We start from the raw sequence: 18,424 nt of genomic DNA, 5'->3' as shown, positions 1-18,424 counted from the left end.
CTTAGGCTCCAAAATCACTGCAGATGGTGACTGTCGCCACGAAATTAAAAGATGCTGCTTGCTCCTTGAAAGAAAAGCTGTGACAAACCTAGACAGCCTACTAAAAAACAGAGACATTACTTTGCCAACAAAGGTCCATCTAGTCAAAGCTATGGTTTTTCCAGTAGTCATGTATGGATGTGAGTGTTGGACACATCCATAAAGAAGGCTGAGCACAAAATAACTGATGCTTTTGAACTGTGGTGTTGGAAAAGATTCTTGAGAGTCCCTTGGATTAAAAGGAGATCCAACCAGTCCAGCCTAAAAGAAGTCAGTCCTGAATATTCATTGGAAGGACTGGTGCTGAAGCTGAAACTCCAATACTCTGGTGACTCTATAAAGAACTAACTCATTGGAAAAGACCCTGATACTGGGCAAGATTGAGGGCAGGAGGAGAAGAGGACGACAGAGGATGAGACGGTTGCATGTCATCACCAACTAAATGGACATGAGTTGAGCAAGCTCTGGGAGTTGGTGATGGACAGAGAGGCCTGGCATGGAACCAGGGACGCCCTGCAGTCCATGGGTTCATAGAGAGTCGGACATGACTAAGTAACTAAACTGAACTGAACTACTATGAATGTATCCACAGATACCACTAAGCCTCTTTGTTTTCCTTTCTCCATTTTCAAAGTAAAGAAACAAGGAGCTTCTCTGGTGGTCCAGTGGCTAAGACTCTGCACAACCAATGGAGGGGTCCTGGGTTCGATTCCTGCTCAGGGAACTGAATCCTAGCAACTAAGAATTCTCAATCTGCAACTCAGTGTTCCAATGCCACAACAAAAGTCCCACATGCCACAACTAAGGCACAGCCAAATAAATAGATAAAAATAAATACTTTTCTAAAAAAAATAAAGAAACAGTATTTTAAATTATATAAATGTGCTTCAGCCTACTGAAACATAATGCCATATAAACACTAAAGACTATTTTATTATAATAAAATTAAATCAATATTAAAAATAAATTATATTTTTGGAGGGCATAGAATTGACATCAGATCTTTTTGAATTACATCTTTCAAAATAAGAAAATCTATTTATAAAATTTAGGAAATCAATAAATTTAAACAATTAATGAGTTTGTTCATTGTCTCTCCCTAGAATTAGTTAGAAATAAAAGACATCATTACAAAATGGAGATATAAGTGTTTAATCTTTTACAACATTAGTAATATAAATTATTATATTTCCTTTGGGCTTCCTATGTGGCTCAGTAGTAAAGAACCCACCTGCCAATGGAGGAAATGTGGGTTCAATTGCTGGGTCTGGGTCAGGAAGATCCAGTGGAGAAGGAAATGGGAACATACTCCAGTATTCTTGCCTGGAGAATCCCATAGACAGAGGAGCCTAGCAGGCTGCAGTCCACAGGGTTACAGAACTGGGGACATGACTGAGCAGGCACACATGCACACATTTCCTTTAAAAGTCAGAAAATGAAAAAGTAATTTATTAAATTACTTTGCAATTTCATGTCTTTTAAGCACAGTAATGAGATAAGAGTACTAAAACTTTATTTACCCACTTTTTCAACCATAGAGGCCTGAGATAACTGGGCCTGTTAATATGAACCAGAGCATGGCCGCAGGCAACACTTGCCCAGGAGTTGTTCAGGCAAGTGATGCTGAAGGAGGGGGGCCACGCGTGTCCACCCCTGGAGGGCAGAGCATTGGGAAAAGTGGCCAGGAGGGAAGACTGGAAGGACAACACTTACATTTTGGTACAGAGTTTGGGAAGACATAGCTTTTTGCCTTTAAAGAGATGGGAATACCAGACCCCATGACCTGCCTCCTGAGAAACTTGTATGCAGGTCAAAAAGCAACAGTTAGAACTGGACATGGAACAAAGGACTGGTTCCAAATTGGGAAAGGAGTACATCAAGGCTGTATATCATCACCCTGCTTATTTAACTTACATGCAGATACATCTTGAGAAATGCTGGGCTAGATGAAGCACAATCTGGAATCAAGATTGCCAGGAGAAATATCAATAACCTCAGATATGCAGACGACACCACCCTTATGGCAGTAAGTGAAGAACATGGCTCAGATCATGAACTCCTTATTGCCAAATTCAGACTTAAATTGAAGAAAGTGGGGAAAACCACTAGACCATTCAGGTATGACCTAAATCAAATCCCTTATGATTATACAGTGGAAGTGAGAAATAGATTTAAGGGACTAGATCTGATAGACAGATGGACTATGCCTGATGGACTATGGACAAAGGTTCGTGATACTTTACAGGGGACAGAGATCAAGACCATCCTCATGGGAAAAAAATGCAAAGAAGCAAAATGGCGGTCTGGGGAGGCCTTATAAATAGCTGTGAAAAGAAGAGAAGCAAAAAGCAAAGGAGGAAAGGAAAGATATAAGCATCTGAATGCAGAGTTCCAAAGAATAACAAGGAGAGATAAGAAAGCCTTCCTCAGCAATCAATGCAAAGAAATAGAGGAAAACAACAGAATGGGAAAGACTAGGGATCTCTTCAAAAAAAATTAGAGATACCAAGGGAATATTTCATGCAAAGATGGGCTCGATAAAGGACAAAAATGGTATGGACCTAACAGAAGCAGAAGATATTAAGAAGAGGTGGGAAGAATACACAGAAGAACTATACAAAAATAATCTTCATGACCCAGATAATCGCAATGGTGTGATCACTCACCTAGAGCCAGACATCCTGGAATGTGAAGTCAAGTGGGCCTTAGAAAGCATCACTACGAACAAAGCTAATGGAGGTGACGGAATTCCAGTTGAGCTATTTCAAATCCTGGAAGATGATGCTGTGAAAGTGCTGCACTCAATATGCCAGCAAATTTGGAAAACTCAGCAGTGGCCACAGGACTGGAAAAGGTCAGTTTTCATTCCAATCCCAAAGAAAGGCAATGCCAAAGAATGCTCAAACTCCCGCACAATTGCACTCATCTCACAAGCTAGTAAAGTAATGCTCAAAATTCTCCAAGGCAGGCTTCAGCAATATGTGAATCATGAACTTCCAGATGTTCAAGCTGGTTTTAAAAAAGGCAGAGGAACCAGAGATCAAATTGCCAACATCCGCTGGATCATGGAAAAAGCAAAAGAGTTCCAGAAAAACATCTATTTCTGCTTTATTGACTATGCCAAAGCCTTTGACTGTGTGGACCACAATAAACTATGGAAAATTCTGAAAGAGATGGGAATACCAGACCACCTGACCTGCCTCTTGAGAAACCTATATGCAGGTCAGGAAGCAACAGCTAGAACTGGACATGGAACAACAGACTGGTTCCAAATAGGAAAAGGAGTACGTCAAGGCTATATATGATCACCCTACTTATTTAACTTATATGCAGAGTACATCATGAGAAATGCTGGGCTAGAAGAAGCACAAGCTGGAATCAAGATTGCCGGGAGAAATATCAATAACCTCAGATATGCAGATGATATCACCCTTATGGCAGAAAGTGAAGAGGAACTGAGGAGCCTCTTGATGAAAGTGAAAGAGGAGAGTGAAAAAGTTGGCTTCAAGCTCAACATTCAGAAAACTAAGATCAGGGCATCTGGTCCCATCACTTCATGAGAAATAGATGGGGAAACAGTGGAAACAGTGTCAGACTTTATTTTTGGGGGCTCCAAAATCACTGAAGATGGTGACTGCAGCCATGAAATTAAAAGACGCTTACTCCTTGGAAGGAAAGTTATGACCAACCTAGACAGCATATTCAAAAGCAGAGACATTACTTTGCCAACAAAGGTCCCGCCTAGTCAAGGCTATGGTTTTTCCAGTGTTTATGTATGGATGTGAAAGTTGGACTGTGAAGAAAGCTGAGCACCAAAGAACTGATGCTTTTGAACTGTGGTGTTGGAGAAGACTCTTGAGAGTCCCTTGGACTGCAAGGAGATCCAACCAGTCTATTCTGAAGGAGATCAATCCTGGGTGTTCTTTGGAAGGCCTGATGCTAAAGCTGAAATTCCAATATTTTGGCCACCTCAAGAGTTGACTCATTGGAAAAGACTCTGATGCTGGGAGGGATTAGGGGCTGGAGGAGAAGGGGACGACAGAGGATGAGATGGCTGGATGGCATCACCGACTCAATGGACGTGAGTTTGGGTGAACTCTGGGAGTTGGTGACGGACAGGGAGGCGGGGCATGCTGCAGTTCATGGGGTCTCAAAAAGTCAGACACAACTGAGGGAATGAACTGAACTGAACTGAACTGAACTGAACTGAAAGAGCTTCTTGATGAAGGTGAAAGAGGAAAGTGAAAAAATTCATTTAAAACTCAACATTCAGAAAACTAAGGTGGCATCTGGTCCCATCACTTCATGGCAAATAGATGGGGAAACAATGGAAACAGTGACAGACTTTGTTTTCTTGGGCTCCAAAGTGCAGATGGTGACTGCAGTCATGAAATTAAAAGATGCTTGCTCCTTGGGAGGAGAAGACAATGGCACCCCACTCCAGTACTCTTGCCTGGAAAATCCCATGGATGGAGGAGCCTGGTGAGCTGCAGTCCATGGGATCGCTAAGAGTTGGACACGACTGAGCAACTTCACTTTCACTTTTCACTTTTATGCATTGGAGAAAGAAATGGCAACCCACTCCAGTGTTCTTGCTTGGAGAATCCCAGGGATGGGGGAGCCTGGGGGGCTGCCATCTATAGGGTCGCACAGAGTCGGGCACAACTGAAGCAACTTAGCAGCAGCAGCAGCAGCTCCTTGGAAGAAAAGCTGTGACCAACCTAGACAGCATAGTGAAAATCAGAGAAGGTAATAACCTTTACCAACAAAGATCCATCTAGTCAAAGCTATGGTTTTCCTGTAGTCATGTATGGATGTGAGATTTGCAGTATAAAGAAAGCTGAGAGCTGAAGAATTGATGCTTTTGAACTGTGGTATTGGAGAAGACTCTTGAGAGTCTCTTGGACTTCAGGGAGACTAACCAGTCCATCCTAAAGGCAATCGGTCCTGAATATTCATTGGAAGGGCTGATGCTAAAGCTGAAACTCCATACTTTGGCCACCTGATGCGAAGAACCGACTCATTGGAAAAGACCCTGATGCTGGGAAAGATGGACAGCGGGAGAAGGGGACAACAGAGGATGAGATGATTGGATGGTATCACTGACGCGATGGACATGAATTTGAGTAGGCTGAGGAGTTGGTGATGAACAGGGAAGCCTGGCATGCTGCAGTCCATGGGGTCACAGACAGTCAGACACAACTGAGTGACTGAACTGAACTTAGGAAGATATACCAATCTCTCCATAATGGCCACCCTAGACTGAGAAAATTAGCATATGAGAGCCGAGTAACACATTTGTATGGCAAGGAGTGCCTGGGGCGGGGACCAGCTATATGAGTAACACCTTGTGGTCACTCACAGCTTACCCTGACTGCAAGTTAGAGAAGGTGAAACAAATACCAACTACATCACTGAATGTAAAAACAGGTCACAGTAGTACAGTTATTGAATACATCACGTTTACAAGTAACCTGGTTTGAATGTTACTGTAAGGAAAAGTCCATTATTAGTGCTCTTCTCATACTTTCTGATACTAGAACATATACTCCATTGGGCAGGGAATCTTTGTTTTGTTCATGAATATATAACAAGTGCCCACAACAGTGTCTGGTGTACTTTTTATGCTTGAGAAATATCTGTTGCTTGATCGACAGGCACTCTAAGACTTTTTCAGAAACCTATAGTACACGCTATGATGTTTGAACTTATTTTTTTATTTCCCCTTAGAAAGGTTCTAAGTCATAGAATGTTTATTCAAAGACATAAAACTGTCAGAAAACAGAAGAGAAACAAATATATTTCCTCTTGCACACAAGAGAAAATATATCTTTGAAAGATCGCCCCTGGGGATAAAAGCCATGTTCTGAGAGAAAGAGCTGTTGGTCACCAGGGCACAGGAGATGCCCGGCCCTGAGGGGCCCGCTGTGGGGCCAGCCACTAGGGGACGGTGTGGGCACAGTCACTGCCAGACCCTTGATAAAGCCAAGAGGGACCTTGACAGAGGGGAAGGAATTCTGCCAAGTTTCGCTTCTCCAGCTCCTGCTTTGCTGTTGGTAAATTCCTCATGGGAATCTCATTTCCATATATGAAAACAGAAAAACAGCACCATTCTGAGGAGGTCCTTGGCAAAGGAAAAAAAAAAATCCAGGAAAAGTTGTGAAAATGTCAATAATCCTGATGGGAAATAAAAGGCAGCTTCAGCCGATTTGGTGCAGCTGTCAGGACATCGCGAAAGTGTTGACGCTGAAAGTGTTTGACTGAAGCCGTTCCTACGAACAAGGCTGCACGTTTCTCGCTGGCAATGAAATTGTGAAACGAGTTCAAGGACAAGGAGCTGAGCCGAGTAAGTGAAACAGCAAGGAACTGGATTCTAGAGTAGTCTGAGCAGCTCCTTTTTTATTTGACTTTTTTGACCTAGTCGCGGGGCAGGCCAGATCTTAGTTCACCCACCAGCGGTCGAACCTGTGCCCCTGAAGTGGAAGCGCAGAGCCCCAGCCATTGGATAGCCAGGAAATTTCAAAGAGCAGTTCTTCTTTGAGAATTGTATCACCCATAAAACTGCATGAACCAAAATACACAAGAAAAAAGACACAATCACAACAGCAAATAACCTTTATGTGTATTTATTTTAAATAAGAGGTGAAAGGTTCAGACAACAGCCTTTCACAACTGACTTCAGTAAACTCAGACCCACTACAAGTTCCTCAAAGTTATCAATATAATATATTGTATTTCAATGAGCTGTTATGTTTGTGATGTATTTTTCAGGGGAATTATTTTAATAGTAGTTCATTAGTGGGTTTCTGAACTTTGAACAATTTAATGTATATCTTTAATATCCTTAGGAATTTCTGTTCATGTTAAATTTGCATGCCTTCAACATAATTTTATAAAAACAATTATTTGCCTCTCATTCAAAAAATGCATCAGTTCTCACTATGTAATAAGCACTGTCTCTGTGTGTTAAATGGCAAAACACCATCTCCACACCATCCTCCTGTAGTTTACAGTCTGAAATGTGAAAGTCGCTCAGTCGCTTAGCCATGTCCAACTCTTTGCGACCCCCTGGACAGTAGCCTGCACCAGGCTCCTCCATCCATTGGATTTTCTAGGCAAGAGAACTGGAGTGGGTTGCCATTTCCTTCTCCAGGGAATCTTCCCGACCCAGGGATCAAACTCTGGTCTCCCACATTCTAATTGGTTGATAAACAAGTAAAGGAGAACATTATAGTGTGTGTGTGTATGGCGGGGGGGGAGTCGGTTATGATGGAAAAGTTCAAGGTATTTCATTGAAAGCAGGCGGCAGGGTAGACTAAACCAGTCTTGGAATAGGAGAAGCATTCAGGAAGAAGTTGAATCCAGCAGAGTCCTGTTAAAGAGGGGAAGCAAACAGAATGCAGACTACAACATTCCTCCTGATAAGGCACAATCCATTCAGTTTCCTCCTATAAAACACTGGTCTTGGGCTAGATTATCCCCATGGCCCCATTCAACCTAACATTTTATGATTCTCTATCCAAATTTCAAGGTAAAATTTAACTGGAAGATAGAATTCAGTAACTTCGCTTTATAAACTGATTTTCACAAACCGATATTTTCAAATTACTTCAGTTCTTCATCCCTTAAAACTAGAGAGTAAAGAAGATGAGTGATTCTAATTATGAGACTCAAATACTGATATTTTAGCAAAACAAATGTGTACATAAAGATATTTATACATGCACTTCCAACTTCTGAGGTGCTCTTGAACACAACACAGTATTTCTTTAGATGTATCTGCAAGCTTCCGTTATTATGTAAACATCACATAATTTTATAATTTTTGACTCTAACATAATCCACTTACAGTATATATAAACTTTCTTTCAAAGTATGTTATTTTTAATTAAAATCACATTTAAAACTCTAAGTTTCAACACAAAGCTGCATAGTGGTACCACTTTTAAGATCTCTCTCCAGTTTCACATCTCTGACTGCCTGGTGGCCTCTTCCAGTTGGATGTCATATCAATCAGACACAATTATCGGAGAAAGATTAGAAGGAAATTTAATTTTAACCTACAGACTGGAAATGAGAAAAAAGGAATCTTCACTGTGTTCTGAAATTTATTTCTCATTTGTTTCTACTTTTAAGAGACTAAGAATGATGAATTACATCTGTTCAACTTCTAGCTCTTTCTTTCTTAATTTGATTCATTCTCACTTTGAGAAAGCACCTGGTTTGTATAATGACCTTGAGTTTCATATGTTGGCTTTATCGCTGTTTGATGTTCCTCTTTATTTAAAATTCACTTTAGAGACAAACTCTTCACAGGTTCATAGGTGTTTAATAAGTAAGTGAGTGTAATTATTATATTTAACCATAGTCAAGAGTTCAATGATTAATTCTGGATATCATAGAACACAGGCTTCCATTACATAGATTTTGATCAAAGCATATGCCCTGAAACAAATACTGCACACAATGAAATTCTAATCAAACATTGTTTTCTTGTATAACACTGGAAGGATGAAGGAACAGACCTCCTTATTCTTGAATAATTTGTTCAAGGAGCCCCCTGCACCTGCATGGTGATCTTAGAGCAACTTGTGTAGTGATGTTCTATAAAGTCTTGTCACCAAGTGAAAGGTTCACTTTATTTCCCTTGATGTGGTGGTCTGAGGTTTGCAGGTTCCTGAACACAAGATTTGAGACAATCCTGAAAAAAAAAAAAATCATTTTCAAAGCACAAGAAGTTTGATATGCTTCAGTTGCCAAGAAATTTATGAACACCCATATTTTGAGACATTTTGCTTTTAGATTAATCTCTAGTGTTTGAGGCAAGCTGATTTATTCTAACATAAAAAGATACTACATAGTGACCAAAACAACTTGACTATTACTTTGGTTTAAGAGTGAATACCTTCTTGTGAACAAAACCCCTGAATTTTAAACATAATAAATTCAAGTATTATTTAGGTATATTATATTGCTGTGTTTTAAATTTGAAATAACATATTTTATTCAAACCTAAAGATCAATATTAGCATTCAGCAAGACCTAACAACTTGTCAATATCAAATGAAGTTTATCCCTAACTGGTGTCAGCTGTTAATGCAATGCTTTTCATCTAAGTAACTGCAAATTAAAAACAAAAATAGTCTTTATTTGGTTCTGGGTAGTCAGTTGTACTCATCCAAACCTGAGATGATTCTTTAACTCCAACTCTTTGGAAAAACAAATAGAATTAATAGGAAAGAATAAAAATAATTCCATAGTAATATCTATATGCAGGTTGCTTGAAAACAATTAACAGAGAGAAGGTTGTTAACTCTCTTCTTTTTTTTTTTTTTAATTTTAGTTTTATTGGCCACACCTCACAGCAGGCAGGAACCAGAGACTGAACACACAGCCCCTGCATGTGGAAGTGTGGAATCTTAACTTCTGGATTGCCATGGAAGTCTCTAACCCTCTTCTTGATTAAAGGATGGGTAAATTCACTTGCCATTTGTGGATAAAGGCAAATTCTTAATCCTGATCTTTTTTGGGTTAGTTCTGTGTCCTTCTATTTTTCCCCATACTGTGTTCATATTTTTATTTAAATCCTTCAAATCATTTTAATTAATTTTCATTGGAGTATAGTTGCTTTACAATGTTGTGTCAGTTTCTACTGTACAGCAAAATGTATCAGCCATACGTGTACATATATCCCCTCCCTTTTGGGTTTCTTTCCCATTCAAGTCACCACAGTGCATTGGGTAGAGTTCCCTGTGCTATACAATACATCCTTCCTGTTCTGTTTCTTTCTGGGGTCAAACACTGATCTTCAGGATCCCCCAGACTCCTTAATGGACATAGTAATCTTTAAATACCTGGTAGCAGTGTTCTGCAGGCTGCTTGCTCAAGCTCAATAGAACTGATTGTTAAATTTTCAGGCATTTAGTGAGCCAAGTTGTAAGAGGCATTATTTTAAAATGTTATATAAATTTATAAGTAGATAAATTATATTAAAATCAGAAGTAGTAAGTGCTAAAACCTCATCACTCTCCACTTATTTTACTATTCTTATTACCTCTTTGATATGTGTATCATGCAAATTCTATATGATGTGGTGCTACTGTGCCTCTTTTTACAACTCTACCGCTGGTAATGTCATGTTGATAGCTTGAAATCAGCCATGGTGGGAGTATTTATACTGTGGAAATCTGTGAACACTACAAATCAGGACTCTCCTCCCTTCTACCTTAGAACCAGCTGCTAAACTTTTACCAGTGCAGCACTGGGGCCTGCACACTGAGCAGTCTAAGAAAAGGAATTCCTGCATTTTCCAAAAACCGTTCGTACATGTGACTCCACCTCTTTCATCCCAGGCACAGCAGATCGGTCTTAGAGTAAGGAACTAACTAAAATATAAAGCCCCTCTAGGCTAGACCAAATCAACATTTTCTCTTTAGGCTCTGAACTAAGGTTCATAGAGACTGATGAAATTAGACTGTGACATGGTCACAGCAGTATGTTAGAATAAATGTCCTTGAACTCTTACTATGTGGGTTTGTAGAGCTACCTGATTACCACACTTACGTACATACTTACAGTACCACTTTTATCTCATGGTACCACTTTTCCCCAATTTGATGTGGATTTTATCCATAAAGCATATCTCTTATTTGAGCTAATGCAATTTCTCTTCTACTGTTCACAAATTAATGTGTCTTAAGAGAAACTGTCTTAAATTCTTACTTTCTGATTGCAATATAGAAACTATGTAGATGGAGGGCAGAATATGAAGGCTCAAGTTCTGGTTGCATGACCCACAGAAAATTATTTAATTCTTTCACTCATCAGAAAAAAATTAAATGCGTGTACATTTTCATGGTTTTTAAGTCCAAAGATTGTACCAAGATGCTTCAGGCCTGACTGTGGGTGTTTAAAGAGAGCTTTAAGTAGGCAGGATCCAGATGTCCCCCTGTTTTCAACTAGAGACACTCTGGTATTATTTACTGGAAATTCTGGACCTGGTCTGAAAACGTTGCTCAGCACAGTGTTCTAGGGAACATGTAAAAATCAACTGGAGCTGGCAAGAAATGAGACTGGTTTGCTGTCCCGCTAAGCTTCTGCACGTACATACACAGACTTACCTTATGCTATGCTTGATTTCTCTAATGGTTCCCTCTTGGTGCTGAGCTTTCCATCTGTTCTAAAGGCTGCCCTTCTGTTTGGTTATCTGCCCTTAAAACAATTTCCCATCCAACACCTGACACTCTGGGGTTCAAGCCAGAGATGAGGGTATATACTGGTTGCACTAGGCCCTACCACCAGGTACCTACTGAGCCTGTCCATATGGACATTTCACAGGAGAGAGTGCTAGAAGTCAAAGAAGATGAAACACTAGGTTGTTTCTTAAAATACCTTTCCTTTCTAAATAAGGAAAATAGTTCATGAGCAGCTTCTTAAGGATTTTCAGGTACTAAAACACTTTTTGTTTTTATTCGAACACTTTTTAAGATGCTCCTTCATTCAATCTCTTTAGGCTATGGATGGGATGGGAGTTTGATGGAGAATGGATACACGTGTACGTATAGCTGAGTCACTCTGCTACGCACCTGAAACTATCACAGCACTGTTATTTGGCTATACTTCATTACAAAATGAAAAGTTTAAAACAATTAAACAGAAGATATCATTATAGATGCTAAAAAAAAATCTCTGTAGGCTGTATCAAGATTATCTACCTTTTCTGTTAGTTTCCAATTCTTCAATTTTTCCTCTTAATGCTTTACAAGCTCAATTTCTTTTAAGTCACATAGTACATAACTAACCAAGTTTTAACACACCATAGCAAGCAGCATATCATTCAAGAGCATTAGGAAGAAAATCTATTTTTTTATTAGATTGGTGCAAAAGTGATTGCAGTTGTGCACTGTTAAACTTTGCCATTTGATATTGGAATACATTCTTAAATAAATATGGTTATGTTATACATCATTTTAATGTGCATTTCTCACTTTATGCTTTTTTGCTAATAACTTACTACTTGCTGTGTATTTTACATTTATTTTAGACTATGGAAATGATGTTAGACAAAAAGCAAATTTGAGCAGTTTTTTTTTAATTTGAGTTCAAAATGGGTCGTAAAGCATCAGAGACAACTCACAACATTAATGACACATTTGACTCAAAAACTGTCAATGAGCAAGCAGTGCAGTGGTGGTTCAAGAAATTTTGCAAAGGAGACAAGAGCCTTGAAGATGAGGAGCCTAGTGGTGGGCCATGGGAAGTTGACAACATCCAATTGAGAGGCTCATTGAAACTGATCCTCTTAAAACTACAGAAGAGGTTGTCAAAGAACTCAATGACAACCATTTTACAGTCATTTAGCATTTGGAGCAAATTGGAAAGATCAGCCTCAATAAGCAGGTGCCTCATGAGCAGACTGAAAAAAAAAAAATCATTGTTTTGAAGTACTGTCTTTGCTTAGTCTACGTAGCAACAACAAACTATTTCTCGATCGACTGTGACATGCAATGAAAAGTGGATAACCAGCGATGGCCAGTTCAGTGGTTGGACCAAGAAAAAGCTCCAAAGCACTTTCCAAAGCACTTTCTAAAGCCAAACTTGCACCAAAAAATGGTCATGGTCACTGTGTGGTTGTCTGCTGCCCATCTGATCCACTAAACCTTTCTGAATCCCCATGAAACCATTACATCTGAGAAGTATGCTCAGCAAATTGATGAGCTGTGCTGAAAACTGCAACAATTACAGCCAGCATTGATCAACAGAAAGGGCCCAATCTTCTCCACAACAATGACTGACCACACATTGCACAATAGAGCTTAAAAAGTTGAATAAATTGGGTTATGAAATTTTGCCCCATCCGCCATATTCACCTGACCTCTTGCCAACAGACTGCCACTTTTTCAAGCATCTCGACAACTTTTTACAGAAGAAATGCTTCCACAGCCTGCAAGAGGCAGAAATATTCCAAGAGTTTGTCGAATCTTGAAGCATGGATTTTTACAGTACAGGAATAAACTAACTTATTTTCTCATTGGCAAAAATGTGTTGATTATAATGGTTCCTGTTTTGATTAATAAAGGTGTGTTTGAGCCTGGTTTTAATGATTTAAAATTCATGGTTCAAAACCCCAGTTAAGTTTACACTGACTTAATATATAAACTTTTTGTTGAAGTATTATATGCATTAAAATGATATACAAATAGCCATTGTAACTGGATAGTTCTAGGAATTTTCACAGAGGGAATATCCTTGTTTAACCAGCACCCACATCAAGGAACAGAACATGAACAGGACTGTAGGACCCCCCTTCTCCCACTGTCAGTCACTACCCTGTGCCCAAAGAAACCACCATCATGATTTCTGACACCACATGTATATGTATATATGTTGTTGTGTTTGAACATTATAAATAGAATAACACATTTCTGTTGTGCCTGCCTTCTTTGAACCATGTAATTACATGGAGCTGCATTTTAGTAATTTTCACTGCTATACAGCAGTCGATTTTGTGACTATATCACAATTTTTAAAAATCCAGGGCATTGTTGATGAACTTATGAATACTTTCTAGTTTCTGGCCAATTACAAATATTCTTCTATGTGTCTTTTGATGCACATAAATACTCATTGCTGTTGAATATTTCATCTAGGAATGAAATTAATGGGTCATAGGGTATGCATATGCTAAACTCTAGTAGTTATAGCCAATACTTTTAAAAATATGATATTTGTTTTCTTACCCAAGTGTCATGCTTGCATAATGGATGATGGATATATTACTCAGAAGCCATTCTTCACTAGAAGACAGCTTTTTGTGGGCTTGGAAACTTAATTACTATCAGGCATGAGAACAGGACTATTAAGAAAGGGCTCACATGTTTCAGGCAGCCAGCTTTACTGGTCCTTGTTTCCAAAAGACATAAAAAAGATGTCCCTGCCACCAAATGGAGGACAAAGACAATAAGAACTGAACGATGATACACTATCAGCAAAAATCGTGGAACTTTTATAAAACCAGAAATTACACAAATCAGATAGGTCAGATGTAATGGTCAAAGTAATATTATTACTGGTCTTGATGTTAGGTATTTAAATGTATACCACTGACAGCTTGGTGGTGTCACCAGTGAGACATGTAAGAACAAAAGGAAAGTATCAAGGTCAAATCACTGAACTTTGTCCATGGAGCGGGCTGGAATTTCTCAGAGCACAGAAAGAGCCAGGCAGAAGCTTACTGCTTTAAGGCTGTAAATGTTGCTGCTGCTGCTGCTGCTAAGTCGCTTCAGTCATGTCTGACTCTGTGCGACCCCAGAGACAGCAGCCCACCAGGCTCCCCTGTCCCTGGGATTCTCCAGGCAAGAACACTGGAGTGGGTTGCCATTTCTTTCTCCAATGCCTGAAAGTGAAAAGTGAAAGTGAATTTGCTCAGTTGTGTCCAGCTTCTAGCGACCCCATGGACTGCAGCCCACCAGGCTCCTCCATCCATAGGATTTTCCAGGCAAGAGTACTGGAGTGGGTTGCCATTGTCTTCTCTGATAAATGTTGCTAGATTATGCCAAATTATAATATATAAGAGGATGGCTTCAAATCACAAAATCTGTTTCTGAATCTGCCCTTTGTCATGACCACAACCTTTCCATGCCAACCTCTTGCTTTCTCCTTTTATGCTTCTGTTTGCATTAATTGCATTTTAGGATGTGTTGCTTACTTTATCAACTTCTTTAGCATCAGATGACCTACTTTATTTTCTTGTCTCCTAATTCACCTTCCTATCTTAGCCTCTCCCCCTACCCCTCACAACAATAATAAATTCCCTTCTTCATTTAATAAACATTTGTTGAAGTCCTACTATGTGCAAGCAGTTGGACTAAGTAGAAGACCTGGCTTCACGGAGCTAGGAGGCTTTACTTTGACCAAGAGGAGAGGTCAGAGTGCAAACCATTATCAACCTGTCTTTGGTAGTGGAAGCTGGTCAAAATAGAAAAAGAATCCTTAGCACCTTCCATAAATGGGTTTCCATTGCTCTGGATACTGGGGAATAAAGTTCTAGGCTCCTAGAGGCTGGCTCTCTAAAGACAATTGACCAAGAAAAGGCTGCAACTCCATAGAACATACTTTCCCATCACTTTCTCTTTTGACTTTGCCAATTATTCCCCCAAGGAAAACAGCACTGAAGATGAGGACCACATTCCCAAGAGGGGAGTGGCTTGCTGCAGCCTTTGGCTGGTGGCCTCCCTCTGTCAGGATTGAGTAGGCCTAAGGATGGGGGCGGGCCTCATCTGCCCTGATGTAGGATCTCAGATATAATTGCTCCTCTTCCAACCAGTCAAGATTCTAGTGCTCAGAATGAATAAAACTAGACAAGCAGGATTTTTTTAATAGGAGTTTTTGTTAAACAGGACATTTCTGCCTAGGCATGACACATATTACACTTAAATTTCACATTTTCAAAATTTAAAAGTCACTCATTTTGTTTGCAATTTTAAAGTATTAAAAGGTGAAAATAATTGGGTCATAAGATGAAATCATAATTGGAAAGAAAAAAGCAACTGTAGGGCAATTAAGGGTTTTGAAGGGCTTCCCTGGTGGCTGAGACAGTAAAAGAATTCACCTACAATGCGGGAGAATTGGGTTCCATCCCTGGGTTGGTAAGATCCCCGGGGGTAGGGCATGGCAACCCACTCCAGTATTCTTGCCTGGAGAATCCCCATGGTCAGAGGAGCCTGGCGGGCTACGGTCCGTGGGGTCGAAAGAGCCTGACACGACTGAGTGAACAAGCACAGCACAGCAGCATGGGTTTCAAGAAGGGAAATGACATATGAAAAATGCTATGAAGAAAGTATTTATATTCGGTTTACTAATAAGCTTGGAGCATTTTGGTTAATTAGGCTCATGGGTTCAGAAGGTGATCACCTATATTCCATTATTTTGTAGGAAACGAGTCTCCAAAGCAGGCTTCCCAGGTGGCTGGGTGATAAAGAATCCGCTTCCCAATGCAGGAGCCACAGGAGATACAGGTTCCATCCCTGGGTTGGGAAGGTCCCCTGGAGGCAGAAGGCAGCCCACTCCAGTATTCTTGCCTGGAGAATCCCATGGACAGAGGAGCCTGGTGGGCTACCGTCCATGGGGTCACAAAGAGTCAGACCCAACTTAGTGACTAAATCAGCACCACCGCAGCTTTTAGGAGGGAGGTACGAAGGAAAGTTATAATTAGAATAACTTCTGCATGCAGAGAGACCTTTTACCCAAAGCCTTCTGAATATTTGGAGAACCTACTAAACCCAGCAACTCTCACAGCAGAACTTGATTTTGAGTCAAAGAAATGGCCTGCAGGAACTCTATAAATTTTTAACTAGAGAGAAATTATATAGAGTTAGATATATATCTGAAATCATATTAGGTAGAGAATTTCTGTCATGTTTCTTATCTGTAATACCTTATTGTATTACCTCCCTAATTCTCTTTATACCTACTTGGTTTTTAATATGCGTCTAATAAAAATTCATCAGTCTGTCCAAGAACTCTGCTATTAGGCCATGTGAGAAATTTATGAGAAAAATCCACAAATTGTATTTAGCGCAAAGTAAACAATGCCAGAAGAAGAACTGCATTATATATCCAGAGAATAAATGCTTCTGTGGAAATTTTCAGAATTCAGAGGAACCAGAATTTGAAGGAATCTTGGTGATAAAACAGGGAGCCTCCACAGAGTTTTCCTCATGGTACTAAATACATAAAACCAACAGGCTGAAAGTAAACGAAACAGAGACGGCATCCTGAAATAGACACATTTGTTTCATGTAATAGAGGACTTTTCTGTTTATCACTTTTAGTGGCTTTAAGAAAGAAAAATTCAGTCAGACATGACTGAAGCGACAGCACGCACTCAAACCCCTTGTGACTACAGCTCAATTGAGATTACTGAATTTAATTGTGCACGTCCCTAGATCCAGAGTATTTGAAGGGCTCCTCTAAACACTCCAGAATATAAATACCAAAGCTAGGTAACCAAGTTACCAAAACTGCCTTCAGGGGTAGGAAACTGATAAAAATGTCATAAACACGTTCTCATGAAGTATAGCAAACAAACAAGTACAGAGAGATGCTATGGGGAGAGAGGTGGGAGGGGGGTTCAGGATTGGGAACTCATGTACACCCATGGCAGATTCATGTCAATGTATGGCAAAACAAATACAGTATTGTAAAGTAAAATAAAAATAAATAAATAAAATAAACCATTAAAAAAAAAGAAAAATTCCATTTAGTTCAGTTCAGTTCAGTCACTCAGTCGTGTCCGACTCTTTGCAACCCCATGGACTGCAGCACTCCAGGCTTCCCTGTCAATCACCAACTCCCAGAGCTTACTCAAACTCATGTCCATCGAGTCAGTGATGCCATCCAACCATCTCATCCTCTGTCGTCCCTTCTCCTCCTGCCTTCAATCTTTCCCAGCATCAGGATCTTTTCTAATGAGTCAGTTCTTCGCATCAGGTGGCCAAAGTTTTGGAGTTTCAGCTTCAACATCAGTCCTTCCAATGAATATTCAGGACTGATTTCCTTTAGGATTGATTGGTTGGATCTCCTTGCAGTCCAAAGAACTCTCAAGTGTCTTCTCCAACACCACAGTTCAAAAGCTTCAATTCTTTTGTGCTCAGCCTTCTTTATGGTCCAACTCTCACACCCATACATGACTGCTGGAAAAACCATAGCTTTGACTAGACAGACCTTTGTTGGCAAAATAATGTCTCTGCTTTTTAATATACTGTCTAGGGTGGTCATCAGAGAAGGCAATGGCAACCCACTCCAGTACTCTTGCCTGGAAAATCCTCTGGGCGGAGGAGCCTGGTAGGCTGCAGTCCATCGTGTCGCTAAGAGTAGGACATGGCTGAGCGACTTCACTTTCACTTTTAGTTTCACGCATTGGAGAAGGAAATGGCTACCCACTCCGGTGTTCTTGCCTGGAGAATCCCAGGGACGGGGGAGCCTGGTAGGCTGCTGTCCCTGGGGTTGCACAGAGTTGGACACGACTGAAGCGACTTAGCAGCAGCAGCAGCAGGTTGGTCATAGCCTTTCTTCCAAGGAACAAGCGCCTTTTAATTTCATGGCTGCAGTTACCATCTATGGTGATTTTAGAGCCCCCTCCAGATCAAATCTGTCACTGTTTCCATTGTTTCCCCATCTATTTGCCATGAAGTGATGAGACTGTATGCTATGATTTTAGTTTTCTGAATGTTGAGTCCTAAGCCAACTTTTTCACTCTCCTCTTTCACTTTCATCAAGAGGCTCTTTAGTTCCTCTTCACTTTCTGCCATAAGGGTGGTGTCATCTGCATATCTGAGGTTATTGATATTTCTCCTGGCAATCTTGATTCCGGCTTGTGCTTCAT

This window comes from Oryx dammah, unplaced genomic scaffold, assembly GCF_014754425.2.
Source record: "Oryx dammah isolate SB20612 unplaced genomic scaffold, SCBI_Odam_1.1 HiC_scaffold_7, whole genome shotgun sequence".
In the NCBI taxonomy this organism is placed as follows: Eukaryota; Metazoa; Chordata; class Mammalia; order Artiodactyla; family Bovidae; genus Oryx; species Oryx dammah.
Note: the sequence above shows the minus strand (reverse complement) of the source record.